The sequence below is a fragment of the Salmo salar genome, chromosome 08 (genome assembly GCF_965601325.2).
Source record: "Salmo salar chromosome 08, fSalSal1, whole genome shotgun sequence".
Classification (NCBI taxonomy): domain Eukaryota; kingdom Metazoa; phylum Chordata; class Actinopteri; order Salmoniformes; family Salmonidae; genus Salmo; species Salmo salar.
The window spans coordinates 2,552,501-2,560,000 of NC_138298.1; the positions used below are offsets into that span (position 1 = coordinate 2,552,501).

Genomic DNA, 7,500 nt, shown 5'->3' on the forward strand with positions numbered 1-7,500 from the left:
GCTTGTGTGTGCTTTGTGCTCCTTTGCCCTGTTCAAATGATGAAAGGAAATAAAGTTTGTATTTTATCCAACTACCTGTGCTAAAAAGTGATGGGAACAGTGTTTGTAATTTCTTCTACTTTTTCAGTGACACAAAGTTCAAGCTGCTTATCTAATTGGTGAAAATGCAATGTCTGTTTATCACACTCACTTTGACTATATATGTTGTAGCAAGAGATTGTTTCTAGCTTACGGACATACCAGCCTGGGTACTCCCGATCTCGTCTGATCTCGGAAGCTAAGCAGGGTTGGGCCTGGTTAGAACTTGGATGGGAGACCGCCTGGGAATACCAGGTGCTGTAAGCATTTTGTCCACGAGGGTGTGCTCTTGCACTATTTCATCAGCAACACTGCCTTGTAGTAAGCATTTAATGATGAATTGACTAAATGTCTGTTTTATCAGACTCACTTTGACTATATATGTTGTAGCAAGAGATTGTTTCTAGCTTACGGCCATATCAGCCTGGGTACGCCCGATCTCGTCTGATCTCGGAAGCTAAGCAGGGTCGGGCCTGGTTAGTACTTGGATGGGAGACCGCCTGGGAATACCAGGTGCTGTAAGCATTTTGTCCACGAGGGTGTGCTCTTGCACTATTTCATCAGCAACACTGCCTTGTAGTAAGCATTTAATGATTAATTGACTAAATGCAGCTTCCTGCCTTTTTAATAGGATCAAATTTCCTTGTGTTTTCAATTAGCATCTGCCTTGTATTTATAAGACAAACAAGAATATTGTTGCTGAATGCAGCTTGTGTGTGCTTTGTGCTCCTTTGCCCTGTTCAAATGATGAAAGGAAATAAAGTTTGTATTTTATCCAACTACCTGTGCTAAAAAGTGATGGGAACAGTGTTTGTAATTTCTTCTACTTTTTCAGTGACACAAAGTTCAAGCTGCTTATCTAATTGGTGAAAATGCAATGTCTGTTTATCACACTCACTTTGACTATATATGTTGTAGCAAGAGATTGTTTCTAGCTTACGGCCATACCAGCCTGGGTACTCCCGATCTCGTCTGATCTCGGAAGCTAAGCAGGGTTGGGCCTGGTTAGTACTTGGATGGGAGACCGCCTGGGAATACCAGGTGCTGTAAGCATTTTGTCCACGAGGGTGTGCTCTTGCACTATTTCATCAGCAACACTGCCTTGTAGTAAGCATTTAATGATGAATTGACTAAATGTCTGTTTTATCAGACTCACTTTGACTATATATGTTGTAGCAAGAGATTGTTTCTCGCTTACGGCCATATCAGCCTGGGTACACCCGATCTTGTCTGATCTCGGAAGCTAAGCAGGGTCGGGCCTGGTTAGTACTTGGATGGGAGACCGCCTGGGAATACCAGGTGCTGTAAGCATTTTGTCCACGAGGGTGTGCTCTTGCACTATTTCATCAGCAACACTGCCTTGTAGTAAGCATTTAATGATGAATTGACTAAATGTCTGTTTTATCAGACTCACTTTGACTATATATGTTGTAGCAAGAGATTGTTTCTCGCTTACGGCCATATCAGCCTGGGTACACCCGATCTTGTCTGATCTCGGAATCTAAGCAGGGTCGGGCCTGGTTAGTGCTTGGATGGGAGACCGCCTGGGAATACCAGGTGCTGTAAGCATTTTGTCCACGAGGGTGTGCTCTTGCACTATTTCATCAGCAACACTGCCTTGTAGTAAGCATTTAATGATGAATTGACTAAATGCAGCTTCCTGCCTTTTTAATAGGATCAAATTTCCTTGTGTTTTCAATTAGCATCTGCCTTGTATTTATAAGACAAACAAGAATATTGTTGCTGAATGCAGCTTGTGTGTGCTTTGTGCTCCTTTGCCCTGTTCAAATGATGAAAGGAAATAAAGTTTGTATTTTATCCAACTACCTGTGCTAAAAAGTGATGGGAACAGTGTTTGTAATTTCTTCTACTTTTTCAGTGACACAAAGTTCAAGCTGCTTATCTAATTGGTGAAAATGCAATGTCTGTTTATCACACTCACTTTGACTATATATGTTGTAGCAAGAGATTGTTTCTAGCTTACGGCCATACCAGCCTGGGTACTCCCGATCTCGTCTGATCTCGGAAGCTAAGCAGGGTTGGGCCTGGTTAGTACTTGGATGGGAGACCGCCTGGGAATACCAGGTGCTGTAAGCATTTTGTCCACGAGGGTGTGCTCTTGCACTATTTCATCAGCAACACTGCCTTGTAGTAAGCATTTAATGATGAATTGACTAAATGTCTGTTTTATCAGACTCACTTTGACTATATATGTTGTAGCAAGAGATTGTTTCTCGCTTACGGCCATATCAGCCTGGGTACACCCGATCTTGTCTGATCTCGGAAGCTAAGCAGGGTCGGGCCTGGTTAGTGCTTGGATGGGAGACCGCCTGGGAATACCAGGTGCTGTAAGCATTTTGTCCACGAGGGTGTGCTCTTGCACTATTTCATCAGCAACACTGCCTTGTAGTAAGCATTTAATGATTAATTGACTAAATGCAGCTTCCTGCCTTTTTAATAGGATCAAATTTCCTTGTGTTTTCAATTAGCATCTGCCTTGTATTTATAAGACAAACAAGAATATTGTTGCTGAATGCAGCTTGTGTGTGCTTTGTGCTCCTTTGCCCTGTTCAAATGATGAAAGGAAATAAAGTTTGTATTTTATCCAACTACCTGTGCTAAAAAGTGATGGGAACAGTGTTTGTAATTTCTTCTACTTTTTCAGTGACACAAAGTTCAAGCTGCTTATCTAATTGGTGAAAATGCAATGTCTGTTTATCACACTCACTTTGACTATATATGTTGTAGCAAGAGATTGTTTCTAGCTTACGGCCATACCAGCCTGGGTACTCCCGATCTCGTCTGATCTCGGAAGCTAAGCAGGGTTGGGCCTGGTTAGTACTTGGATGGGAGACCGCCTGGGAATACCAGGTGCTGTAAGCATTTTGTCCACGAGGGTGTGCTCTTGCACTATTTCATCAGCAACACTGCCTTGTAGTAAGCATTTAATGATGAATTGACTAAATGTCTGTTTTATCAGACTCACTTTGACTATATATGTTGTAGCAAGAGATTGTTTCTCGCTTACGGCCATATCAGCCTGGGTACACCCGATCTTGTCTGATCTCGGAAGCTAAGCAGGGTCGGGCCTGGTTAGTGCTTGGATGGGAGACCGCCTGGGAATACCAGGTGCTGTAAGCATTTTGTCCACGAGGGTGTGCTCTTGCACTATTTCATCAGCAACACTGCCTTGTAGTAAGCATTTAATGATGAATTGACTAAATGCAGCTTCCTGCCTTTTTAATAGGATCAAATTTCCTTGTGTTTTCAATTAGCATCTGCCTTGTATTTATAAGACAAACAAGAATATTGTTGCTGAATGCAGCTTGTGTGTGCTTTGTGCTCCTTTGCCCTGTTCAAATGATGAAAGGAAATAAAGTTTGTATTTTATCCAACTACCTGTGCTAAAAAGTGATGGGAACAGTGTTTGTAATTTCTTCTACTTTTTCAGTGACACAAAGTTCAAGCTGCTTATCTAATTGGTGAAAATGCAATGTCTGTTTATCACACTCACTTTGACTATATATGTTGTAGCAAGAGATTGTTTCTAGCTTACGGCCATACCAGCCTGGGTACTCCCGATCTCGTCTGATCTCGGAAGCTAAGCAGGGTTGGGCCTGGTTAGTACTTGGATGGGAGACCGCCTGGGAATACCAGGTGCTGTAAGCATTTTGTCCACGAGGGTGTGCTCTTGCACTATTTCATCAGCAACACTGCCTTGTAGTAAGCATTTAATGATGAATTGACTAAATGTCTGTTTTATCAGACTCACTTTGACTATATATGTTGTAGCAAGAGATTGTTTCTAGCTTACGGCCATATCAGCCTGGGTATGCCCGATCTCGTCTGATCTCGGAAGCTAAGCAGGGTCGGGCCTGGTTAGTACTTGGATGGGAGACCGCCTGGGAATACCAGGTGCTGTAAGCATTTTGTCCACGAGGGTGTGCTCTTGCACTATTTCATCAGCAACACTGCCTTGTAGTAAGCATTTAATGATGAATTGACTAAATGTCTGTTTTATCAGACTCACTTTGACTATATATGTTGTAGCAAGAGATTGTTTCTCGCTTACGGCCATATCAGCCTGGGTACACCCGATCTTGTCTGATCTCGGAAGCTAAGCAGGGTCGGGCCTGGTTAGTACTTGGATGGGAGACCGCCTGGGAATACCAGGTGCTGTAAGCATTTCGTCCACGAGGGTGTGCTCTTGCACTATTTCATCAGCAACTCTGCCTTGTAGTAAGCATTTAATGATGAATTGACTAAATGCAGCTTCCTGCATTTTTAATAGGATCAAATTTCCTTGTGTTTTCAATTAGCATCTGCCTTGTATTTATAAGACAAACAAGAATATTGTTGCTGAATGCAGCTTGTGTGTGCTTTGTGCTCCTTTGCCCTGTTCAAATGATGAAAGGAAATAAAGTTTGTATTTTATCCAACTACCTGTGCTAAAAAGTGATGGGAACAGTGTTTGTAATTTCTTCTACTTTTTCAGTGACACAAAGTTCAAGCTGCTTATCTAATTGGTGAAAATGCAATGTCTGTTTATCACACTCACTTTGACTATATATGTTGTAGCAAGAGATTGTTTCTAGCTTACGGCCATACCAGCCTGGGTACTCCCGATCTCGTCTGATCTCGGAAGCTAAGCAGGGTTGGGCCTGGTTAGTACTTGGATGGGAGACCGCCTGGGAATACCAGGTGCTGTAAGCATTTTGTCCACGAGGGTGTGCTCTTGCACTATTTCATCAGCAACACTGCCTTGTAGTAAGCATTTAATGATGAATTGACTAAATGTCTGTTTTATCAGACTCACTTTGACTATATATGTTGTAGCAAGAGATTGTTTCTCGCTTACGGCCATATCAGCCTGGGTACACCCGATCTTGTCTGATCTCGGAAGCTAAGCAGGGTCGGGCCTGGTTAGTGCTTGGATGGGAGACCGCCTGGGAATACCAGGTGCTGTAAGCATTTTGTCCACGAGGGTGTGCTCTTGCACTATTTCATCAGCAACACTGCCTTGTAGTAAGCATTTAATGATTAATTGACTAAATGCAGCTTCCTGCCTTTTTAATAGGATCAAATTTCCTTGTGTTTTCAATTAGCATCTGCCTTGTATTTATAAGACAAACAAGAATATTGTTGCTGAATGCAGCTTGTGTGTGCTTTGTGCTCCTTTGCCCTGTTCAAATGATGAAAGGAAATAAAGTTTGTATTTTATCCAACTACCTGTGCTAAAAAGTGATGGGAACAGTGTTTGTAATTTCTTCTACTTTTTCAGTGACACAAAGTTCAAGCTGCTTATCTAATTGGTGAAAATGCAATGTCTGTTTATCACACTCACTTTGACTATATATGTTGTAGCAAGAGATTGTTTCTAGCTTACGGCCATACCAGCCTGGGTACTCCCGATCTCGTCTGATCTCGGAAGCTAAGCAGGGTTGGGCCTGGTTAGTACTTGGATGGGAGACCGCCTGGGAATACCAGGTGCTGTAAGCATTTTGTCCACGAGGGTGTGCTCTTGCACTATTTCATCAGCAACACTGCCTTGTAGTAAGCATTTAATGATGAATTGACTAAATGTCTGTTTTATCAGACTCACTTTGACTATATATGTTGTAGCAAGAGATTGTTTCTAGCTTACGGCCATATCAGCCTGGGTACGCCCGATCTCGTCTGATCTCGGAAGCTAAGCAGGGTCGGGCCTGGTTAGTACTTGGATGGGAGACCGCCTGGGAATACCAGGTGCTGTAAGCATTTTGTCCACGAGGGTGTGCTCTTGCACTATTTCATCAGCAACACTGCCTTGTAGTAAGCATTTAATGATGAATTGACTAAATGTCTGTTTTATCAGACTCACTTTGACTATATATGTTGTAGCAAGAGATTGTTTCTCGCTTACGGCCATATCAGCCTGGGTACACCCGATCTTGTCTGATCTCGGAAGCTAAGCAGGGTCGGGCCTGGTTAGTACTTGGATGGGAGACCGCCTGGGAATACCAGGTGCTGTAAGCATTTTGTCCACGAGGGTGTGCTCTTGCACTATTTCATCAGCAACTCTGCCTTGTAGTAAGCATTTAATGATGAATTGACTAAATGTCTGTTTTATCAGACTCACTTTGACTATATATGTTGTAGCAAGAGATTGTTTCTTGCTTACGGCCATATCAGCCTGGGTACACCCGATCTTGTCTGATCTCGGAAGCTAAGCAGGGTCGGGCCTGGTTAGTGCTTGGATGGGAGACCGCCTGGGAATACCAGGTGCTGTAAGCATTATGTCCACGAGGGTGTGCTCTTGCACTATTTCATCAGCAACACTGCCTTGTAGTAAGCATTTAATGATGAATTGACTAAATGCAGCTTCCTGCCTTTTTAATAGGATCAAATTTCCTTGTGTTTTCAATTAGCATCTGCCTTGTATTTATAAGACAAACAAGAATATTGTTGCTGAATGCAGCTTGTGTGTGCTTTGTGCTCCTTTGCCCTGTTCAAATGATGAAAGGAAATAAAGTTTGTATTTTATCCAACTACCTGTGCTAAAAAGTGATGGGAACAGTGTTTGTAATTTCTTCTACTTTTTCAGTGACACAAAGTTCAAGCTGCTTATCTAATTGGTGAAAATGCAATGTCTGTTTATCACACTCACTTTGACTATATATGTTGTAGCAAGAGATTGTTTCTAGCTTACGGCCATACCAGCCTGGGTACTCCCGATCTCGTCTGATCTCGGAAGCTAAGCAGGGTTGGGCCTGGTTAGTACTTGGATGGGAGACCGCCTGGGAATACCAGGTGCTGTAAGCATTTTGTCCACGAGGGTGTGCTCTTGCACTATTTCATCAGCAACACTGCCTTGTAGTAAGCATTTAATGATGAATTGACTAAATGTCTGTTTTATCAGACTCACTTTGACTATATATGTTGTAGCAAGAGATTGTTTCTAGCTTACGGCCATATCAGCCTGGGTATGCCCGATCTCGTCTGATCTCGGAAGCTAAGCAGGGTCGGGCCTGGTTAGTACTTGGATGGGAGACCGCCTGGGAATACCAGGTGCTGTAAGCATTTTGTCCACGAGGGTGTGCTCTTGCACTATTTCATCAGCAACACTGCCTTGTAGTAAGCATTTAATGATGAATTGACTAAATGTCTGTTTTATCAGACTCACTTTGACTATATATGTTGTAGCAAGAGATTGTTTCTCGCTTACGGCCATATCAGCCTGGGTACACCCGATCTTGTCTGATCTCGGAAGCTAAGCAGGGTCGGGCCTGGTTAGTACTTCGATGGGAGACCGCCTGGGAATACCAGGTGCTGTAAGCATTTCGTCCACGAGGGTGTGATCTTGCACTATTTCATCAGCAACTCTGCCTTGTAGTAAGCATTTAATGATGAATTGACTAAATGCAGCTTCCTGCATTTTTAATA

The 7,500-nt window shown here is 42.8% G+C and overlaps 20 non-coding genes and 1 pseudogene across 20 annotated transcripts; all 21 read left to right on the forward strand.

Moving 5' to 3' along the window:
- The first annotated feature begins 226 nt into the window (after window positions 1–226).
- LOC145852045 (5S ribosomal RNA) lies at window positions 227–345 on the forward strand. The gene has a single exon (XR_014373899.1). It is a non-coding gene; the product is annotated as a 5S ribosomal RNA (ribosomal RNA).
- A 139-nt stretch (window positions 346–484) lies between these two features.
- On the forward strand, window positions 485–603 carry LOC145883178 (5S ribosomal RNA). The gene has a single exon (XR_014394751.1). It is a non-coding gene; the product is annotated as a 5S ribosomal RNA (ribosomal RNA).
- A 409-nt stretch (window positions 604–1,012) lies between these two features.
- Window positions 1,013–1,131, forward strand: LOC145856818 (5S ribosomal RNA). The gene has a single exon (XR_014377709.1). It is a non-coding gene; the product is annotated as a 5S ribosomal RNA (ribosomal RNA).
- A 139-nt stretch (window positions 1,132–1,270) lies between these two features.
- Window positions 1,271–1,389, forward strand: LOC145885850 (5S ribosomal RNA). The gene has a single exon (XR_014397434.1). It is a non-coding gene; the product is annotated as a 5S ribosomal RNA (ribosomal RNA).
- Window positions 1,390–1,528: 139 nt separating this feature from the next.
- Window positions 1,529–1,647, forward strand: LOC145852978 (uncharacterized; annotated as a pseudogene).
- Window positions 1,648–2,056: 409 nt separating this feature from the next.
- On the forward strand, window positions 2,057–2,175 carry LOC145856830 (5S ribosomal RNA). The gene has a single exon (XR_014377721.1). It is a non-coding gene; the product is annotated as a 5S ribosomal RNA (ribosomal RNA).
- Window positions 2,176–2,314: 139 nt separating this feature from the next.
- LOC145851729 (5S ribosomal RNA) lies at window positions 2,315–2,433 on the forward strand. The gene has a single exon (XR_014373581.1). It is a non-coding gene; the product is annotated as a 5S ribosomal RNA (ribosomal RNA).
- A 409-nt stretch (window positions 2,434–2,842) lies between these two features.
- Window positions 2,843–2,961, forward strand: LOC145856841 (5S ribosomal RNA). Its single transcript, XR_014377732.1, has one exon. It is a non-coding gene; the product is annotated as a 5S ribosomal RNA (ribosomal RNA).
- A 139-nt stretch (window positions 2,962–3,100) lies between these two features.
- LOC145851730 (5S ribosomal RNA) lies at window positions 3,101–3,219 on the forward strand. Its single transcript, XR_014373582.1, has one exon. It is a non-coding gene; the product is annotated as a 5S ribosomal RNA (ribosomal RNA).
- A 409-nt stretch (window positions 3,220–3,628) lies between these two features.
- LOC145856852 (5S ribosomal RNA) lies at window positions 3,629–3,747 on the forward strand. Its single transcript, XR_014377743.1, has one exon. It is a non-coding gene; the product is annotated as a 5S ribosomal RNA (ribosomal RNA).
- Window positions 3,748–3,886: 139 nt separating this feature from the next.
- Window positions 3,887–4,005, forward strand: LOC145885749 (5S ribosomal RNA). The gene has a single exon (XR_014397332.1). It is a non-coding gene; the product is annotated as a 5S ribosomal RNA (ribosomal RNA).
- Window positions 4,006–4,144: 139 nt separating this feature from the next.
- On the forward strand, window positions 4,145–4,263 carry LOC145885851 (5S ribosomal RNA). Its single transcript, XR_014397435.1, has one exon. It is a non-coding gene; the product is annotated as a 5S ribosomal RNA (ribosomal RNA).
- Window positions 4,264–4,672: 409 nt separating this feature from the next.
- LOC145856863 (5S ribosomal RNA) lies at window positions 4,673–4,791 on the forward strand. The gene has a single exon (XR_014377754.1). It is a non-coding gene; the product is annotated as a 5S ribosomal RNA (ribosomal RNA).
- A 139-nt stretch (window positions 4,792–4,930) lies between these two features.
- LOC145851732 (5S ribosomal RNA) lies at window positions 4,931–5,049 on the forward strand. Its single transcript, XR_014373584.1, has one exon. It is a non-coding gene; the product is annotated as a 5S ribosomal RNA (ribosomal RNA).
- A 409-nt stretch (window positions 5,050–5,458) lies between these two features.
- Window positions 5,459–5,577, forward strand: LOC145856874 (5S ribosomal RNA). Its single transcript, XR_014377765.1, has one exon. It is a non-coding gene; the product is annotated as a 5S ribosomal RNA (ribosomal RNA).
- A 139-nt stretch (window positions 5,578–5,716) lies between these two features.
- On the forward strand, window positions 5,717–5,835 carry LOC145883179 (5S ribosomal RNA). Its single transcript, XR_014394752.1, has one exon. It is a non-coding gene; the product is annotated as a 5S ribosomal RNA (ribosomal RNA).
- Window positions 5,836–5,974: 139 nt separating this feature from the next.
- Window positions 5,975–6,093, forward strand: LOC145885852 (5S ribosomal RNA). Its single transcript, XR_014397436.1, has one exon. It is a non-coding gene; the product is annotated as a 5S ribosomal RNA (ribosomal RNA).
- A 139-nt stretch (window positions 6,094–6,232) lies between these two features.
- LOC145851733 (5S ribosomal RNA) lies at window positions 6,233–6,351 on the forward strand. Its single transcript, XR_014373585.1, has one exon. It is a non-coding gene; the product is annotated as a 5S ribosomal RNA (ribosomal RNA).
- A 409-nt stretch (window positions 6,352–6,760) lies between these two features.
- Window positions 6,761–6,879, forward strand: LOC145856885 (5S ribosomal RNA). The gene has a single exon (XR_014377776.1). It is a non-coding gene; the product is annotated as a 5S ribosomal RNA (ribosomal RNA).
- A 139-nt stretch (window positions 6,880–7,018) lies between these two features.
- On the forward strand, window positions 7,019–7,137 carry LOC145885750 (5S ribosomal RNA). Its single transcript, XR_014397333.1, has one exon. It is a non-coding gene; the product is annotated as a 5S ribosomal RNA (ribosomal RNA).
- Window positions 7,138–7,276: 139 nt separating this feature from the next.
- On the forward strand, window positions 7,277–7,395 carry LOC145886727 (5S ribosomal RNA). Its single transcript, XR_014398312.1, has one exon. It is a non-coding gene; the product is annotated as a 5S ribosomal RNA (ribosomal RNA).
- The last annotated feature ends 105 nt before the right edge of the window (window positions 7,396–7,500 follow it).